At 40.2% G+C, this 18,176-nt stretch overlaps 1 long non-coding RNA gene across 1 annotated transcript in view; it reads right to left on the minus strand.

Moving 5' to 3' along the window:
- Positions 1-18,176, minus strand: part of LOC148216451 (uncharacterized) — a 43,898-nt gene continuing 25,722 nt past the window's right edge. Inside the window, exon 3 of the long non-coding RNA XR_015795346.1 lies at positions 1-71. This is a non-coding gene — a long non-coding RNA (uncharacterized LOC148216451). The remainder of the gene's footprint in view (positions 72-18,176) is intronic.

An 18,176-nucleotide genomic window follows, 5' to 3' on the forward strand; every position in this document is an offset into this window, starting at 1 on the left:
CCTCACCTTGTCTGGGCTTGGAAGCTAAGTAGGGTCATGCCTGATGGGAGATCAAAGTGCATGGGCTAGACCTGAAAGTAAAAGAAAAAGAAAAAAACAGAAGTTAATGACAAATCCTGTTTGTGGGGGTCTGCAGGGGGCATGTGGTGTGGAATGATAAAACATGCATCATTGGCATTATGATGCAGTACATAAGGGGGCATATGCATCATAATGTCATTGCACAAGGGTGATCATTTTGGCACCGTCGCAGTTTGGTGCAGACACTGCTGTCTGTTCTGTTGCCAAGTGGGCAGCCATGTCAATGTAGTCACCAGGAGTCAAGCATGATTCAAAAAGTCAATCTACTTTGAAACAAATTATGGCTTAGTGAGAATTGTGACCTTGTAAAAACAGTCTGCTTGGATTGAAGGGGGGGAGGGAGGAAGGAAGGAAGGAAGGAAGGAAGGAAGGAAGGAAGGAAGGAAGGAAGGAAGGAAGGAAGGAAGGAAGGAAGGAAGGAAGGAAGGAAGGAAGGAAGGAAGGAAGGAAGGAAGTTCTTTTGCCATCAAATTAAAATTGACTTACATTTATATATAAGTGATGTTTAATAATGTATTAAATCCATTCACTGTGGCATATGTTAGAGTGAAATCTGCCTTTGTCCTTAAAGAATCTGTCAAGAATCAGCTTTCTGGGCAGGTGACTCAGGCAGCGCCTGGGGCTGGATGTCAGCAACACATTTTACTAAGACAGAACTAACTTTCATCAGAGTGATCAGAAGAAAAGAAGGCAAGAAGAACAGGGAAGTGTACAGAAAATTGCAGCAACAGCCTGCTTTATGGGTCTGGACAGAAGGCTCACCAGTGCTGAAAGTCTCTCTCTCCAAGATTTGTATAAATTAAAGGAGGAGATCTTCCCCCCGCCTGCCTCAGGTTCTGTGTAAATTAAGCTGAGTTCAGAGCAGTGACTTATACAAAGACCTCAGAGAACCTGTCATCTGAAACAGGCATATGACAAAATCTTTTGACCTGGATGGAAGCAAATCCAGAGCAGTAAATCATGCAGAGACCCAAAGGGCAGCTTATAGTTTGACGAAGAGAAGGATTCTCACAGCCCATAATTTCAGCTCTTGGAGACACAAATCTTGCTCCTGCTTAAAGTTGGGGAATTATAGCTTTAGCTTCTCAGCACAAACACAAAAGATGCTCTGCAACTGCTCAGAAGCATAACTTACAGCTCTTTCCATATTCAGCAGTTGCCACAGAAAACATGTCCAAGGTGAGCTCTGATAAACTCTATCACAAATTACGCCCATGATGACTTCCGCCCATGTTTGGAATTAAATGTGGATAGAAATGTTGTGCGCTAAAGATGTTCAACTGATGGCCTTTAAGCGATAGGAGCGATGAATTCCAGCAATTCTGGTTATCACGGCAGCTTTTCCCTACAAACCACACCATTCTTCTATACCAGGTTTCCCCAAAGTGGTCAATATTGACCCCCAAGGGTTGATGGGACTGTCCAAGGGATCAATGTTGTTGTTATTCATAGTACTGTTAGTTAAAGTAGTATTTATTAAATTATTTTCATATAATAAATGTTTGGAGGTCGATGAACTATCTGAAATGTCATGAAGGATTTGATGAGCTGAAGAGTTTGTGGGCCCCTGCTATATACAGAGTAAGGTGATAACATTTATCTTGCCGCATTGGAAAAGCATAACATGGCTTCATGCTTCATGTTAAAACACACAGCCCCTCAAATCCAAAAGACAGAACTCTGGGTGAGCAAATGTTGGCAGGTTTTCATAGTAATAGGTTCTGTTTCACTGCATCTCCATGAGCTTTGGGTATTGAGAATGTGGCCATTGTCCGTACTTCTTTAAAAAGTCCAATTAGGGGCACATGATTCATGATTAACAGTGTATGTCTCTGCAATTTTAAAAAGGCTTTTTAAGGTTGAATGTGCCTCCTGGTGACTTCATGGACACATCCAAGTGCTTTTCCCGGCAACCGTACAGAAGTGGTTTGTGCTTCCTTCTTCCAGAATGTTTTTGTAACCACTTATACTTTCTTTTTTTCTTTTTTTTTTATACTTGTACTTTCCTGGGAGTTTCCCATCCAAGTAAAATTGAAGCCAGTCCTGCCTTTTATTGCTTGATTGATTGATTGAGATTTCTTTTAAAAGATAATTGTATTAAGAATTATGAATGGAAAGAATAAAAACAAAGTACAAAAATGCAAAAAATGATTTATTTATGTTGAGATCAGACAAGATCTGCTAAGTCACAGGCTGGCACAAAGATACAGCCATCCAGATTTAGTACAGTTGGTCCTCATTTAGCGACCACAATTAGGACCGGCCACTTAGTCATTAAGAAGCAGTTGCTAAGTGAAACCATGACTATTTTTATGACCTAACTTCAGCTTTCCTTTGCATTGCAGACCTGTGAAGATCACAGACTTTCACCTTCTGGAATATTTTTTTCAACCTGGCATTCCCTGGAGGACTCTGCCCAAGAACTAATCAGGGTTGACCCTGGTTGACGTCTGAGCCCTGAAAGTATAATTTTCAACCAGTTATTGGGATTTACTTGGTAGTTAGTAATTACATCTAAGAGTGAAAATGTGGTCATGCAAAGAAAACATAATTCCTTCACTTTTGTGTTGTATTATTTATGTAATCTGAGTTGTTTCCTGACCTTACACAGGGAGATTTATCCCTACATTTTCCTTCCAAGTATTCAGGAAGTAGAAAGAGGAGGTGTACTTTATTCATTATTATACATTTATTATAATTACCACTCTTATAATTACTACTAGCCCTAGCTATGCCCACAATAATTTTTTCTTTACCATCATAAACTACCTGGGCAGCAAACAACTCATCCGAAAGGCCATTTTTCTCTGAGTTAGATGGTTTGCATTCCCACATAAAACTGCTAGCAACTCCAATTGTTCTACTACCAGTCCTTTCTCCCACCCTATTTTGTATTTTTGGGCAATTGTAAATAACATCAGATATTCCAGAGCAGGCCAAATTTGGCCCCACAGCCTATAGTTGCAGACTGCCATAATGCTGCTACCACTTAAGGTAGTACAAATTTGGTTAGCAAATTCACTTCCTTTGATTCTATTCCACATTTAATAATAGTAATACTAACACTGCTAGTGATGGTAATTTTCCTCCCAACTAATCAGGAATAAAAGTTTCTTCTGTTTAGAATTTAACCTGAAAGAAGTGACACTGAAATACATCAATATTTCAAGTCTGCTAAATAAAAAATAATAATAAAATAAAAAAATATCCTGAATTTAAACATATCCTGAACAGTAGCCTAAAGTAGCAAGAACTAACTCTTCTCAGCCTTGCAATCATAAAGGGTATTTTCATGCACTCTGCAAAGACACTGGACTTCCGTTTATTACTCTGTCTCTTCCCCTTTTTAATTGACTGAAAACTCTGTTGTGCCTATTACAGTTTCATAGAAGACAGTCAGCTAGAAAGGAAATCTGCCATGCAACAGTAAGGAAAAATCATTTCTTAGAAATCCCTCTGCTATACAACTAGTCCAGCCCAATCGCTATTTATTTACAGGAGCAGTTCAGAGTTCAATCCTGGGATTAACTAGGAATTTCCCATAATGCCCTTATTCTGGCATTCCTGGAGCGCACGGCGGGTTAAAGGAAAATAGAAACCCCCAAAGATTTAATGAGAGGGCAGTCATGAGAAGTTTCATGGCTGCCGTTGACCTGGGATCCTATCTGTTATCCAAGGTGACTGGGTGCTGACTGAGGGAGAAGTGCCTCCTTTTCAGTATGCGTCAATCCAAGTCTGTTTTACCTTATGTGGGATTACATTATTAGAGTATTCAAACAAACATACTTTGAAGACCATCTGGAAGCACCAGTTAGTCCAAATGTGGCAGCCCAGTTGTTGGTGCGTACATGCCAACACAAGCACATAACACCGGTGCTCCAGGCTCTGAACTGGCTGCCTTTTCATCTCCATGTTCAAGTCAAAGTGTTGGCTTTGAACTTTACAGCCCTACATGGCATGATGCTGAGATAGCTCCAGGACCATCTCTTCTACCCAGTTTTGACTCACTCATTACAAAGTTCCTGGAAGTTCTCCATTTTCAGGAGGTAAGGGCAGGGAGTGGAGGTTCCCAGCTGTTCTAGTCTATCTTGGCTCCAATATTATGGAACACTCGCCCCTGTAAAATTCAATTAGCCTTGACCTTATTAAGTTTTAGGAAATTATTAAAAAGGACTGTTCGAGCTTTTGATATCTGGAAGAGACCATCTAGTAATTAATTTCTTGTCTTAAAGAAATTAAGAACTTATATTTTGGACATCATGATTTTAACGTTGGGCCATTTTAACTAATTAATACTGCGGATTCTGTAAATGCTTTATTACAAATTGTTGTTTGTAACCCACCAACAAATAATGATTTTGTAATCCACCAACAAACAACAAGAGTCAACTGACTGCAGTGGACTAAAATTAAATCAATGAACAAACAAACAAACAAATTACCCAGAATCCCCTGTTGTCTTCCACATCGGTTTTGTGTGATTGTATTAACCATGTTAATTAAGGTTTTCCTACCCTCTCTCCTCATTAACCAAGTCCATTGGCAGTTTCTGTTGATGCCTTCACCCAACACTCCACACACTGGGCCAATAGAAACAGCAACAATAATTCATTTTAGATCAAAATATTTACTTTGTAAGACCGTCCCTTTGATATTAGCCCCTGAAAGAGCTGGACGGCCTTGCCTCTTCCCACCCAGTCTGTTCCGAAGTCCAGCTTCAGGAATCTTTGGCGCTTGGTAGAGGGAGTGGGTAGACTTGCAGAAGACTGTGGATGAGTGGGTGAAGAAGGACAGAGGGAGGAGAAGGGGACTGCACCTGGACCCAATGAAGTTTAGTGGACATTAATACATGCAAACAAGTGCTTTTGTCTGGGGGACAAAGACCTTCCCAGCTTAAGGCTGATTCCCAAACACTGTGCACATTGTTTCCTCTCTGATGCTTCTTGTCACTCTACTTGACAAAGTTTAATTAGGACAACGAGCTTTTACAGGCTTATTTCTCACTTCAGCAACTTCCTAACACTTCCCTTAACGAGGGACAGCTCAGGGCTTTTGGAGGGGGGGGGGGCGAGTGTCCAACCAGAGTAGCCTGGACTACGGTGCCATGAGGAGTGAGGGGGAGGGAGAGGACGAGAGAGAAAACAAAGGTCCTACAAAAGTTCAACACAATGGAAAATAGGTAGCTCATTATGTGATAACGGGTTTTGGCAAGTAAGATGCTGCTTTTGGGTGCGTGCTCAGTGAAGAGTATTCCAAACCCCTCTCCTGTCCCCCCCTCCCAATTTTTAATAAGGGGTATATTTGGGGATTCTCAGGATTCATTTGCTAATTTTGAAGGTATCAAGTTTTTATCTTTCACAGCATGTGTTTTAGAATTGTGGAATGTTTTATAAACCACCATATGATTCTTCGGTGAATGATGGTATGCAAATATGATCAGCGTCACTGTTGCCTTTTTATATTTGTCTGAGAGAACAATTGTATGTCTGATAAGCTGAATTTCTGCCATAAAGAAAATATTTTCTCTCTGAGGAAACATTAAAAAATTTAGGAGTTTCCCATTTGGAAAGGAAGATGACCAAAAGTGAAATCCTACATGTGGTTTACTGGAAGGAAATTCTCCCCCTGTTCACACAGCACATAATAAACTTTAGAAATTCCTTCTTTTAAGGATGGGGGGAGGGGAGGGGAGATTTTGTTCTGCTCTAACTAAAATTGACAAATGTTTCCATAAATGGAATGAAAAGAACTTTAAAAACAAAATAGAGTGGGAAAGAAAGTGAATCTGAAAGTTGGTTCATTATTAGTTGTCATAGAATGTACCATTGACCACCAATTCTGACTGTTTAAAAAAGGAATTGGACAAACTCATGGAGAAGAAAAGACTATTCACGTGAATGATTACACATAAGCTTAAAATTCTGTAAGGGTACAGAATGTAATCAACCTCGTCCTGAACGTTCCCAGATACAGTCTTCTAAAGACCTTCCTGTTGTAGGAGAAAGGTTTACAAAATATTTTTACTCATATTCAGCTGAACTCCAAAGGGGCAGTATACAAGATCATGCTGGGGACGTATAAATGTCCAGCCTTTACATTTTGAAAAGGCAATTGATTAGCATTTCCTGACCTTGGTTGACCTTGAAACCTAGAATCAGACATGGATGGGAGATCATCCGAAAATATCATGGCTGTAGACTAGACTGGAAACTTCAAAAACATTTCTGTAAGATGTCATTGGCAAATCACTTCTATATTGCTGCCAAAAGAAATGCATGATTGTGTCCATGATCACCAGAAGCTGAGTTCATCTTGAAGGACATCTTACCTTTTATCTTTACAGAAGGGGGCTTGTAAAACTGTCTCCCATTAATCTATTCCTTATAGAACATTCCCCCCCCCCCTTTTTGCACACTGGAAAAGAAACTCAACTGATTTTTAAAAGATTCCTGGGAGATTTTTAAAAGAAAGATGGAATAAAATAATAGTGGAGTGAAATGATAAAGTCTGAAAAAAAAAGAAAAGAAAAAGCAATTATATTGTTCAAAGGAAAAAAAATTTAAAAATGTATCTTAAGGGGATTTTATTTCACAGGTCAACTGACACTTTACAAGATAGTGCGCTAACCTTCCAATTTCCTGAAATTCATTAGCAGGCAAGATGGTTAAAATCTATGGAAAACAAAATGGTGGATGGCCAGGAAGGGGGAATAATTCACAGGGTGAAATTGGACAGACAAGTTCATAGCTATCAGTCATTATAACCCACAAAGGGTAAAGATGTTTCTATGCAATTCTTTTTTGTTGCTATTCCCTAATTGATTTATAAAGCTCTAACTTTTCACTGTGTGTCTTGTGATCTTTCATACATTGATCAGATCAAAGCCCAGCCCCAATAAGGATTAAATTATATTTCACGTGTTGGTTCCTGCAGATCAGATAGCGCAATTACTCACAGCTGCCTGACTGTCTCTCAATTAAATACCAACTAACTAATCATCAGCTGAGTATATGAAAGAAATCAAATCCTGCATCAAAACAGCACAAGGATAGGATGGGTGGGCAGGAAGGAAAGGTTTTGTATAGCTTTCTTATTCTTGCAAATGTTTGATATTGTAATGGGGGTTTTTGTTGTTGTTTGAGCAACATTTATTAACCTTGTGAACTTTTTAGGAAAGACAGGGAGAAAAGGAAATCCTCAGTACAGAAATAAGGACAGTCAACAGAGTTGGAATGTTCTAGAGACAAAGAAGCGGGGAAAGAGATTTCAAAAAATTGCAAGAGTAGACCATTTGCAGGGGTATATCGCACATTTTACACATCGTTTTACACATGATGGTTAAATAGAAACTCTCCATTTCAAAGCTATTCATCGCAAGATCCAGATTCTGAAGACAGGTATCATGGGAAGACAACTGTTCTCTAGTTCCCTCAGTTGGAGCAGAGAGACTTTGCCTTAGACACATGGGTGACCAAGGGGGGTGGGGATAACGAAATGAGCATCATGCTCTGCCCCTTTTATGCACACATTGTGACACTGAACACAGATATGTAAGGGTGTCTTGAAATACTCATTTCAGCATTCCAACAAAACCACTTATTTTGTTAACTGGGTGTGTATTTATGTAGATGTGTGACTTCCTTTAGAAACAAAGGGCTGATCAGATTGTAACTCTTGTACAAACCATCCATGTGCAGGTCAAGAAGCAACTGGAGAGATGATCAACTCTTTCCTACTTAGCTAGGCAGCTATGCCTTTACTAGACCTATCTTTCCATACATGGCCACAAATCACATTATGTATTACTAATTAAATTACCAAACTGCAAGATATTTGTTTGGGTTCACACATTGGGCTAAGCCACAGGCTGCTTTAACCATCATGCAAAATCAAAACAAATCCAATCATATGATGACTTGGTGTCTGGATCTCCAACATGGTATCTAAGGTCATGAATCTGCCTGGCAACAACTCTTTTGCATCCTCTGCCAGTTTACTTGCTCACTTCTGTTTTTCTTTTTCCTTTAATTTGGAAGGGAAGGGCTAGCCAAATCAAAGCAGAAACCTCAAACATAATCTTTACTTCCAAGGATGCCACTTGGGATAATGAACCAGCTTAGAAAATGAAATGGCAAGTGGCTGCAGTCCACTATATGGTTTGTAGGTCTCCCTACCTGCCTGGAAAAATGACAGTGCTAAGCTGAGATGTAGAGACCTCTTGGAACACTAGAGGAGGTGCTGGAGAGCAACTTTAGAAGATCAGCCTTCTGGTCAATAGATGTTTTGAGATTGACCATTCCCACTAAGGTAGTCACCTTGGGAGAGCCACTAGCAAACTTTTAAAATTCCAGGTGTGCCCACTAGCTCAAGAAGTTTGGGAATTCCTGACTTGGTGTGATGTATGAAGTCAGATATGGCTTGCCTTTTTCTTTTGCCTTGGAGAAATGACTTGCCATCCTCACTATTGATGTCATAGCAGCAAGTCTAGTTCTTCAGTGATGTTTTGGACGAGACATCTCCTTAAGGCTGTTTGAGAAGCAGCACATTCCTCACTTTGAAAAACTTTGAAAAACCTAAGGGAAGCATCCATGTTGCTCCAGTTGCTTCCTCTGGCACATCCAGTAGCCACTATGCATGGAAGCCAAGCTGTTTTCCTTCTCAGGCTATTTCATGCACTCTAACTGAAGCGGAAAAGCTTTTTTTCTGCTTCAGTTCCAGTGCCTGAAGTACCTTGAGAAAGAAAACAGCATTGCTTCCATGGTACGTAGCACTTTGTGAAACAAATTATGGCTACCTTGCAAAAACCTAGATATTACAACAATCTTTGAGAGAAAGAATGTGAATGGCTGATCCCTGGAAGCAGTCTCCCTTTAGAAGAAAAAAACAGTCTTTCCATACAATGCCCACCCAAAAGAAACAGCGGAAGGAGACATGAGTGATCAACAATTCATCATCATTGCAGAGGTGGGAAATCAGGGTAGGGAGGAGAAATGTTCTTATATTTCTTTTGGGTGTAGCAGATTTTCAGCAGCATAGGATGATGCTGGTTTTTGTCTTTCCCTAGTAGAACCACAATGTTTTCAGGTTCATAGTCTAGCTTTTCTGAAGCTGACTTTGTCTGGGAAGTTGGGCAGGGAAGAAACATTCATTTACAGTCACAAACAGTTCATGCGTTCCAGATTTGTAGCCTTTGAAAAGCAAGTATTCTTTAAAAAGAATTCCCTGGCAAATTAATGTTTCCTTTAATAGATTTTAATTTGTTAAATATAAGTATCTTTGTATATATGTATGTGTGTACGTACCAGGGCCTGAAGGAGGAACTAGAGAGGATGTGGAAAGGAAAGGCCAACGTGGTCCCAGTGGTGGTAGGAGCACTCGGAGCCGTGACTCCTAAGCTGGGCAAGGGGCTCCCACAGATCCCAGGAACAACATCAGAGCTCTCTGTCCAGAAGAGTGCAGGGCTAGGAACATCTCAGATCCTGCGCAGAACCCTCAAACTCCCAGGCCTCTGGAGGAGGACCCGAGATTGAGGAAGACACAGACCACCCAGAGGGGTGATAGGGTTTTTTTTTAATTATTAAAATTAAAATTATGAAAGTTTTAACAACAATAATAAGAACTAATACAAACTAAAATGGAATGAAAAAGAAGAAAGAGAAAGGGAGAAAAAAAGAGAAAAAGCTAAAGGTGCAGAAAGAAAAAGCAGAAGAAAAAAAGAGAAAAGATATAAAGAAATATATAAAGAAGTGGCTTCCAATCTTCTTCACAGAGTTATAAGTACAATTAACCTCTCTCTTCTTCCTATAATCTATCCTCTCTAATCATCAAAACCATAAATCATAAGTTCATTTTTTTACTTTTTTATGCAAGAATCCATAAGAGGTTTCCAGTCACCAGTAAATCCAGATAGTGTCTTTTCTCTAATCAGAAAAGTTAGGTTATCTATCTCAGCAAGTTCTATCACTTTCACCAGCCATTCCTCCATAGTAGGCAGTGTTGAATCTTTCCATCTCTGTCCATATAAGAATCTCGCCACAGTAATCATATATTGAAATAATCTTCCATGGCTTTTTTCTAACTGTTTATCCATCAGTTCTAGGAGAAAATGTTCTGGTTTCAACTGAATGTTAATCTTTAAAAATCTTCTTAATCACTGTATGTATTTGAGCCCAAAGTTTTCTAGCTTTTTTACATGTCCATCAAGCATGATAAAATGATCCTTCTCGTTGTTCACATTTCCAACATAAATTTGAAGTACCTTTATACATTCTGGATAATTTTTCTGGTGTCATATACCAATGCCTCAATTTTGTTAATGAGTTTTAAGAAATAAAATGGAAATGAACCCCAATTAAAACACAGCAACACCAGTTTGAAACGATAACCTTCCAAGCATCGTTATGAGCCCACTTAAACCCTCTTTTCATACACAGTTTGGTGTAGACATGCATGTACAACTCTGGCCATGTTCCAATGAGTTCCTTAATAATGCATGGAAAAGCTTTACACACAGAAGTATCCTGCTTTTTTTCCAGTGAAAAGAGCTTCCCACACTTCCAGCACCTACTAGTGACTGCATTCTTAAGTGTAAAAAAAAGTTTGTGGTTGGCATGAAAAAGAGAGGCAAACCATCATCTGGCCAATAGTTGCAATGTTCCTGGATACAACCTCCACTGATATCAATCCAGGGTCATTAAGGCAGGATCACCATGCAGCTGTTGAGGCTTCAGCTGTCCAGAAGGATTTACTGCAGCCACCTTCCTAATCTGGCATTTCTAGCTTTTTCCCTCAAGGTCAGATCATTCCTTCTCAAGGGCCATAAGATGGCAGCCTTGGAATGAAAGAATTCTGAACTCAGAAAAGTCTTTTGTGTAGAAGAGGTACATGAAGGTCATAGACCCTCCACCCTAAAATCATCTCCAGGTTACCCAAAATGTTGTTTTTGCAAATGTCATTTTGATGCTTGTCTTGGGGAAGGGGCAATAATTTTGTGGCTAACATTTTTAAATAATTGGGAGTCAGTCTTTGCCAGCCTCAACCATAAATCTAACAGTAGATCCAGATGTATCTTCTTCCTTCCTTGGTATCTGTGGTTTGGACTGCCAAGTTTCTTGAAACTATATATTATGTAAAAAGACAAACCAAACTATATTAGTAAGTTCTGGAAGATAAGAAATACACAATATATTTTGTTTCAAAAGAAAATTTGCTATTGTCCTGCTGTCCTTGGTACTGTTTTAGCTTGACTCCACTTAAAAGAGTTAAAGTGATTGAAATACATTAAGCTTCAGAAGGTGTCTGCTTCTTATGAAACCAAATCACCATCTTTGCTGTTCAGAATATTATTCATGTATTGTATTGTGTGAGACGGAAGGGGAGAAAAGGAAAATCCTCAAAACTTTCAAAGAGCTTCTGTTTTAATACAATGACAACACACTGTCAAAAAGAAAAAAAGAAAAAGATGAGCAATAGGAAGAAGATACTCCTAACCAACGTCTTCCATACTTCATCAGAAAAAAGAGAAAATTGATGGTGGTGGTGGTGGTGGTAACGGAATCTGATTTCTTGAAAATCATAGTGGCCTTGTTTGAAAAACACACTTAATTGGGTCAGGAGGAGAGGGGTTAGTCAGAGTGTTCTGGGAACACCAGAAAGGGAGCAATTGACCAGTCAATAATGTCATGGGAATGAGTCAATTCAGTTGGCTCATTTTACCAACTAGTCTTCTAAGAAAATCACTGGAGAGAAAGAGCAACTGAAAAGCAAACTCCCCATTTACAGAATTCACTGCCAAGGAGGGATGGGACACCATCCACCTCCCAAATACTGATTGGCTACAGCACCCAAGCTTATTGTTGCCTGCATAGCCAATGGAGAAGAAGCTAGTGATATTATGAAACCTTGTCCACCCTCTTCTGGCCTCATGGGATACCAGGCACCTCCTGGGGAAAGTGGAAAAGACTGTTCCCGAACGCTGTTTGCTCTGATCAGTATTGTGTGCTGCTAAAGGAACTGAATCACGTTTGTGGCTGAGCACCCATTCTGGAGAACAGGAAACTTATGAATCTATATGAAGTTGGTTCCAAAATAGTTGGGTTCTAGAACTTAAGTCCTTTTTCTCAGTGCAGGACGTTAACCAAAGTCAGAGCATCGAGGACCTCAAATCAGGTTTCTGCTACTCTTGGACATGCCAAAGCAGCTGGCCAAAGGTCACATTGCACAGCTGCATCATTAGGATGTTGGGTGCTTTTGGAATGAATAATTGAAATATGATGTAGCCCCTATAAAGAGACCACACTACATTGCAATAAATAGATGCATTTATTTCACTGTAAAAAGAAAGAGACGAATTCAAAGATTAATAGACTTAGGTAACCTATCTTTATAAAATCTCAGAATTTGTTCCCTGCTCTTCAGTCTGAACAGCTCTCAGTGACACTGCTTGACTTTTGCTGTCCCGGTCTCTTTACTTACCTCTCTGTTGCTTCTGTGCCAACAGCTCCACTTTACACTATCACAATCTTCTGTGGCCAGATGTGGATCAAGATACCACCCATGGTTTTCAACCAGCATGAAGTTGTCTAAAACATCTAGAAGGTCCCAGATTGAAAAAAGTTGCCCTAGAAGACTGATCATCCTTGCTTTTCGTTATTCATTAAGCTGGCAGTGTCATCAGGAACTCTTGAATGTACCGAGACTGAAAGTACATTCAATGTACTGAAGCCAACAATGAGTGAAAAATTCTTGATCAATAGCAGTTTTACCTCCTTATATCCATCATTCTATTTCATGATATTTCTGTGTTTTTAAAATATCAGCACTGTTATTTATTGGGACTGGTACTTAGATGTGCATTTTTCTTCCTAATATAATATAATAATATACTAATATAATACTTTATATAATATTGATATTATATCTGGGATAACATTTAAATGCCTTGAAACAGTATCAAAATCCAGTGGGTAATTATTTTTTTCTCTCCCGTAAGTATGGAATAGGTCATTTCATAATGTTCAATGACCAAATTCCTCAACATCTTCAGCCAGATTGATAGGGGCCTCAGGGAAATAGTGAGGCAGGTGGGAAAGGAAAGGTGAGGCTGGTTGCCTTCCACCCATGCCAAGCAAGTCCCCTAAAGCATGCAGAAGAGCTTGCAAATAGTGGCAGGAGCATGGACTTGGGTTATGAGACCAGACGCATCTTGGCGCATTGCGCAAGTTTGCAGGTTTGAATTGCCTGCGCTTTATTGAGTGGCACATCAAGGAACTAGGTAACAAGGAGCCAGCTGATGATGTTACCAGGAAGGACTCCTCATAATGAGAGTTTTTCCAGCAATGATAGAAAGCACAGCCATTTCTTCTGATCAGCATCAACAAAACAGTAGCCACTAGGTGCTCCAGACCGATTCCCTTTGTTGTAAATAACTATTTCCACCATGCTGTCCCAGGAACAAGCATGAGACGGGCCTACTACAGCTGCTTAGAGTCATGAACTGAGAGGAGAAACATCCTCTCCAGGTGCTCTTGCTTAGAACAAAGCACCTTTCACCAGCTTCTGGGAACACGTGAGTCCATCCCCTTCTTTGCTGGTTGCCATTGGCTTTCCTGAATGGAAATATTTGGTTACAGTAAGAGCTGTTATTTCATATGTAGCCCAGCAGAAGAGCCAGGAGGAATGGAGATGTAATCTGACTCAGCCAGCATAAGGGAGTGGGGATATTCTCCCAAGTAGGGCTTCCCACCTGAATAGCCCCACAACCACTGAGATAGAAGAGAATTGCAAAGCTGAGCAAGTGTGTGTCCAAATGCTAGTGTAAAAGGAAAAGACAGCAAAATGGGAAACAACAGCGTGCGTTGAAAACTATTTTGTACGTTTGTGTCACATAGGTATAATTTCCCAATAAGGAATATTTGCCCTCTTGATTTCCCCCTTGCTAGAAGCAGTTCTTTGAAATAAAAGTCTTCATATTAAGCGATAGGAGGCTGTGAGAGAAGCCAGTTTGAGCTCCACCATCAAAGAACCTTGTTTAAGCCTAAGTCTACTACGCAGAAAGGGTTATTCACAGGCAGTGGTCAGAACTGAAGAATCTGATTAAGGGGAAAATGTACCTGACAGGCATAAACCCACAAGGAAATAGAAGCAGAGGCAGAATAAGCTGGGCTTACACCGCACCACTCAAAAGAAGATATGTAACTTTTATTAACAAATATGTAGACCAGCTTTCTCCAAACTAGCCCCTTTTGGGATTACAACTCCTCTCCTTAAATTCTAATCCAAGTTGGGAGAAGCTCACCTAGACTGTTGCTCAGCCAAATATCCAGGGCTGACTTGAACACATTTATAGCAAGAACTATGGGTCGGCCAGGTCTGGCATCATGATGGAGCTTGCAAAGGATAGAAAAATGCTTTGTGACCTGAAAGGGAAGCAGCATGCAGACCTGACTCAAATGTAAGAGAATAAAATTGGAACTGGGCCAGCAGGAAGTAATTAGGGGAGGCTGCAAAGGTGCTGTTGCCCAACACCAGTTGGGTTGCCACCTCCCAGTTTCTCTGTCATTCTGGCTGGACATCATCTGTTCTTTCTAATGGGCTATTTTTAGGGTGGTGGAATCTCAAATGTTTGTTCCTGAAGTATCTGGGGTGATGCAGCACCATGTTTCAAGACTGTCCAAATTGTTCTGCTGCAGCAGCCTTCATTTGAGATATCCTGAATCAGAATATCAGGGTATGAGGTGTCCAGGGAGGGGTAGCACCTCTGGTGGAGGGGGCGACCATGCCCTTTCTAGGGCTGCTCGTTCAAAGCTTGAGTATCCTTTACTAATATCGGCGGTGTGCCAGGCATTGTTATTCACCATGCATTGTGCATGATGTAACTGGAGCAACAACCAGTCTGTCACTAAAGTCCAGCAAAGTTTCACTGACAGTTTCTGAAGCCAATCCTACAATACTTTTCCTCACACTTCAGAGGAGGCAATGCTAATCCCTGTTGCAGAAATTTTAGTGCCAAGGCAGTGATAAAATTTCCCCCTTCCTCTCTCCATTCATGGAATTGGACTCCCACCCCTTCCCACTCCCCTTTCTTTAATTTCCCCTTTATCTCTTCCATCCATCTTCGGCTGACAAAACTCTCCCATACCTGCAGCTTAGAAACTGGGGGCTTTGATGTTGTAAAGGATATTTTATCTCAGGTGACGCTCAGCAATTCACATGTTATCATCAGGCAGGATATTCAGAGGCTCCAGGAGTGAACCTTGGCTTTGTTAGCTGAGATCTGAGCAATTTGCAAGCTTTTCTGAGGAACACGGCCCAATAAAGAGAATCAAGAGTTGTCACCTGTCAACTTCATTGAGATGGCGGCCTTATGATTATTGATAGTTTAATGCATTAGTCAGTACAAAAACAGAGATGTGGAAGAAGCAAGAAGGGCTGTCTGCTGCTGATGACATGTTGGATCCAAAGCTGGGGGAGGCGGGAGGGGGGAAGAAAGCTTTTAGGACTTGATCACCTCATAGCACAGCAGAAGAAGGGAAGAGAAACAAGGGTCTTCCACCACCTCAGCTTGGAGACTATTTATTTTTGCTTCTCTTCAAATGTTATCTAGTGACAGCTATGGAAGCAGGACACTCTTCTCTTCATATCCCAGTTAGCTTTTGATGAGAAATGCTAGGAGTTGAAAATGACTTGATGGCACATAGTCAGTCAGTCAGTCAGTCAGTCAGCTGCCTGAGCTTGCTTGCTTATTTATTTATCCAATGATTATGGCTACCCGTCTATCGAGTGAAACTCTGGGCCATGAAGAGCTTTTTCTTCTTTCCTTCTAACTATTTAGTTGTGTATGTTGTGTCTTTTATACTGTAAGCCTAAGGATAAGGGCTATCTTATTACCATTCTTCATGAGTCTTTTCAGCTGAAGATTAGGACAATAAGAGTAACAATAATAATAGCTTGTAATAATAGTGCTATCTCGTATCTTTAGGACATGGGTAGGAAACCTGTGAAGCTCCAGATATTGCTGTACTACATCTCCCAGAAGCCTGGGAGTATAGCCCAATGGTGATGGACTGGGAGTGGTAGTTCAACAACATCTAGAAGGTTCCATCAGAATGTTATACTCAACAATCTCTCTATTCACTAAGATGTGGAAGGTAAGTGTTCGTTCTTCCAAGACCTTGGATCCCTAGGAGATGGAAGAGGCCTTTGGTTACAGTTCTATCCTTGGGAGCACAGAACCTCATGGAGATGTATTCGCCATTACAGTGAAGGTTGCAGTTTCAGAAACAGCTTATTCCTCTGCTTATCCAAGGGACAAACTTCTTTCCACTGTTCCTAATTCAAGATATTGCTTAAAATGATGCCCAGAAAGAGAATGACTGGGTACACAAATTACATAAAGCTGTAACCTCATTGGTTTGGTATGGGTTTGGTTACATGAACCCAGCCATTGTGGCTTACTCGGTAAATTAACATGGCTTATAGCAAGGTAAAAATCCAGCCAGGAAGCTGCATTAAAGCAGATCATGCTATCTGGCCATCACTGTCCCTTTCAGTGGGCAGTGTCACTAACTTGCCTTTTAACAACGTTTGTCATAGTCCTCTTGAATCCTGGGATTTTCTTCATCCAGTGTATCCTGCCATTCTATTTCCACCTATGTGTAAACTTACTAATCATCCCATGGGTTATTTTTTCAATATTCTATATTACAGCTGATCTTGCCTCTTATATACAGAAATTGCAAAATAGCCTACATGTAAATTGCAAGGGAATATTGAGATTCAGTGTTACATATCTCAGGGTCGGAGTTCTGGTGTGTAGCACAGTTACCCGAAGGGTTGTCCGGGTAGTTGGAGAAAAAGAAAGAAATATATGGGAACACAGATCTCTTTATTTAAAAGTTTTATCAAATGTTTTGCAATGTTGCCTGCTTTTAAAGCAGGGCACAGCAGTGCAATTTTAAACAATGAAAAAGCAGATAAACTGTTCTTTTCTGTTCACAGTTCATTGAATTTTTCATTTTTTTTCTCAGTGCTGCACAGGGAACATGAAGGAAAAATGATTTAAAACAATCTGCATTTGTGGGAAGGATGGCTCATGCCTTAAACATCTGTCAACAAGGGGTTTTGTGTAAAAAGAAGCAGAATTCAAAATACCTGCAGTTCACAATACCAAATCCAAATGCTAAGCCGTGCCAAGTTTCATTTAGTTTCTAGAAATAACTACCCTGATAATGTTTTTACCTAGAAAAAGTATGTTTCTGGAATGCCCTGGAGTCAATTCCAAATGGGTAAACAATTTTGGAAATGTCAGGTCAGCACATCCCAAATACTTTCCTGAAATTAATTTTGTATTTCAGATGTATGTGTGTGTGTGTGAGACTCTACCCAAAACATTGATATACTTCCTTGCATAAGGTTATCCAGATGTGCTTAAGATTTGTGACCAGCTTGCTATACACCTCTCCTGTCTGCAAAATAGGAACATGAGGAGTGTATGGAGGTTGTAATAGCTTTGATCATATACATTATAATGAATTCTGACTTGTTTTTCCAACTTTCCATGCCATGACTCAGTTTGAATGCAGTGATGCAATTCTAAAGGGAATCATTACATCCATCACTCCATTACTTTTTGGATGTTCTCCAACATTGGCCCAAGGGATTGATGGTTGTATTGCTGCCATGGATGTACTCGGCCTTACTTGCCTCACATACCACGAGCATACATGTGCAGATTCTGACATCTACATTCTTCCAGGGGATACCTCACCAAATCTGATTAGTACAGCTAAACTCCTTATAGCATAATAAGACTAGCCAGGAGAGGCTCATCTGTTTCATGTTAGGTGATAAAGGCCTGGCTGCAGTTGAAAGTTTGAGATGGAAGAGATTTGAGATGGAAGAGATTTGAGTGGCCATGATACTGCCATGATTGCAGGAAGGAAAATCCGCTTTTGAGGAACCCCTCGCAAGTTGATGACAAACATGGCAAGAAAAAGGCTGGAATCTTTCGGCCAGAAGTTCTCTTTCTCTCTCCCCCCCCCCCCCATTTAAAACTTGTATTAAACTGATTCATAGTATAGTTAATGGTAGTGAAA

The sequence above is a fragment of the Python bivittatus genome, unplaced genomic scaffold (assembly GCF_059951505.1).
Source record: "Python bivittatus isolate LINGU-HERP-01145 unplaced genomic scaffold, Pbiv_v1 ctg000140_np1212, whole genome shotgun sequence".
Classification (NCBI taxonomy): Eukaryota; Metazoa; Chordata; class Lepidosauria; order Squamata; family Pythonidae; genus Python; species Python bivittatus.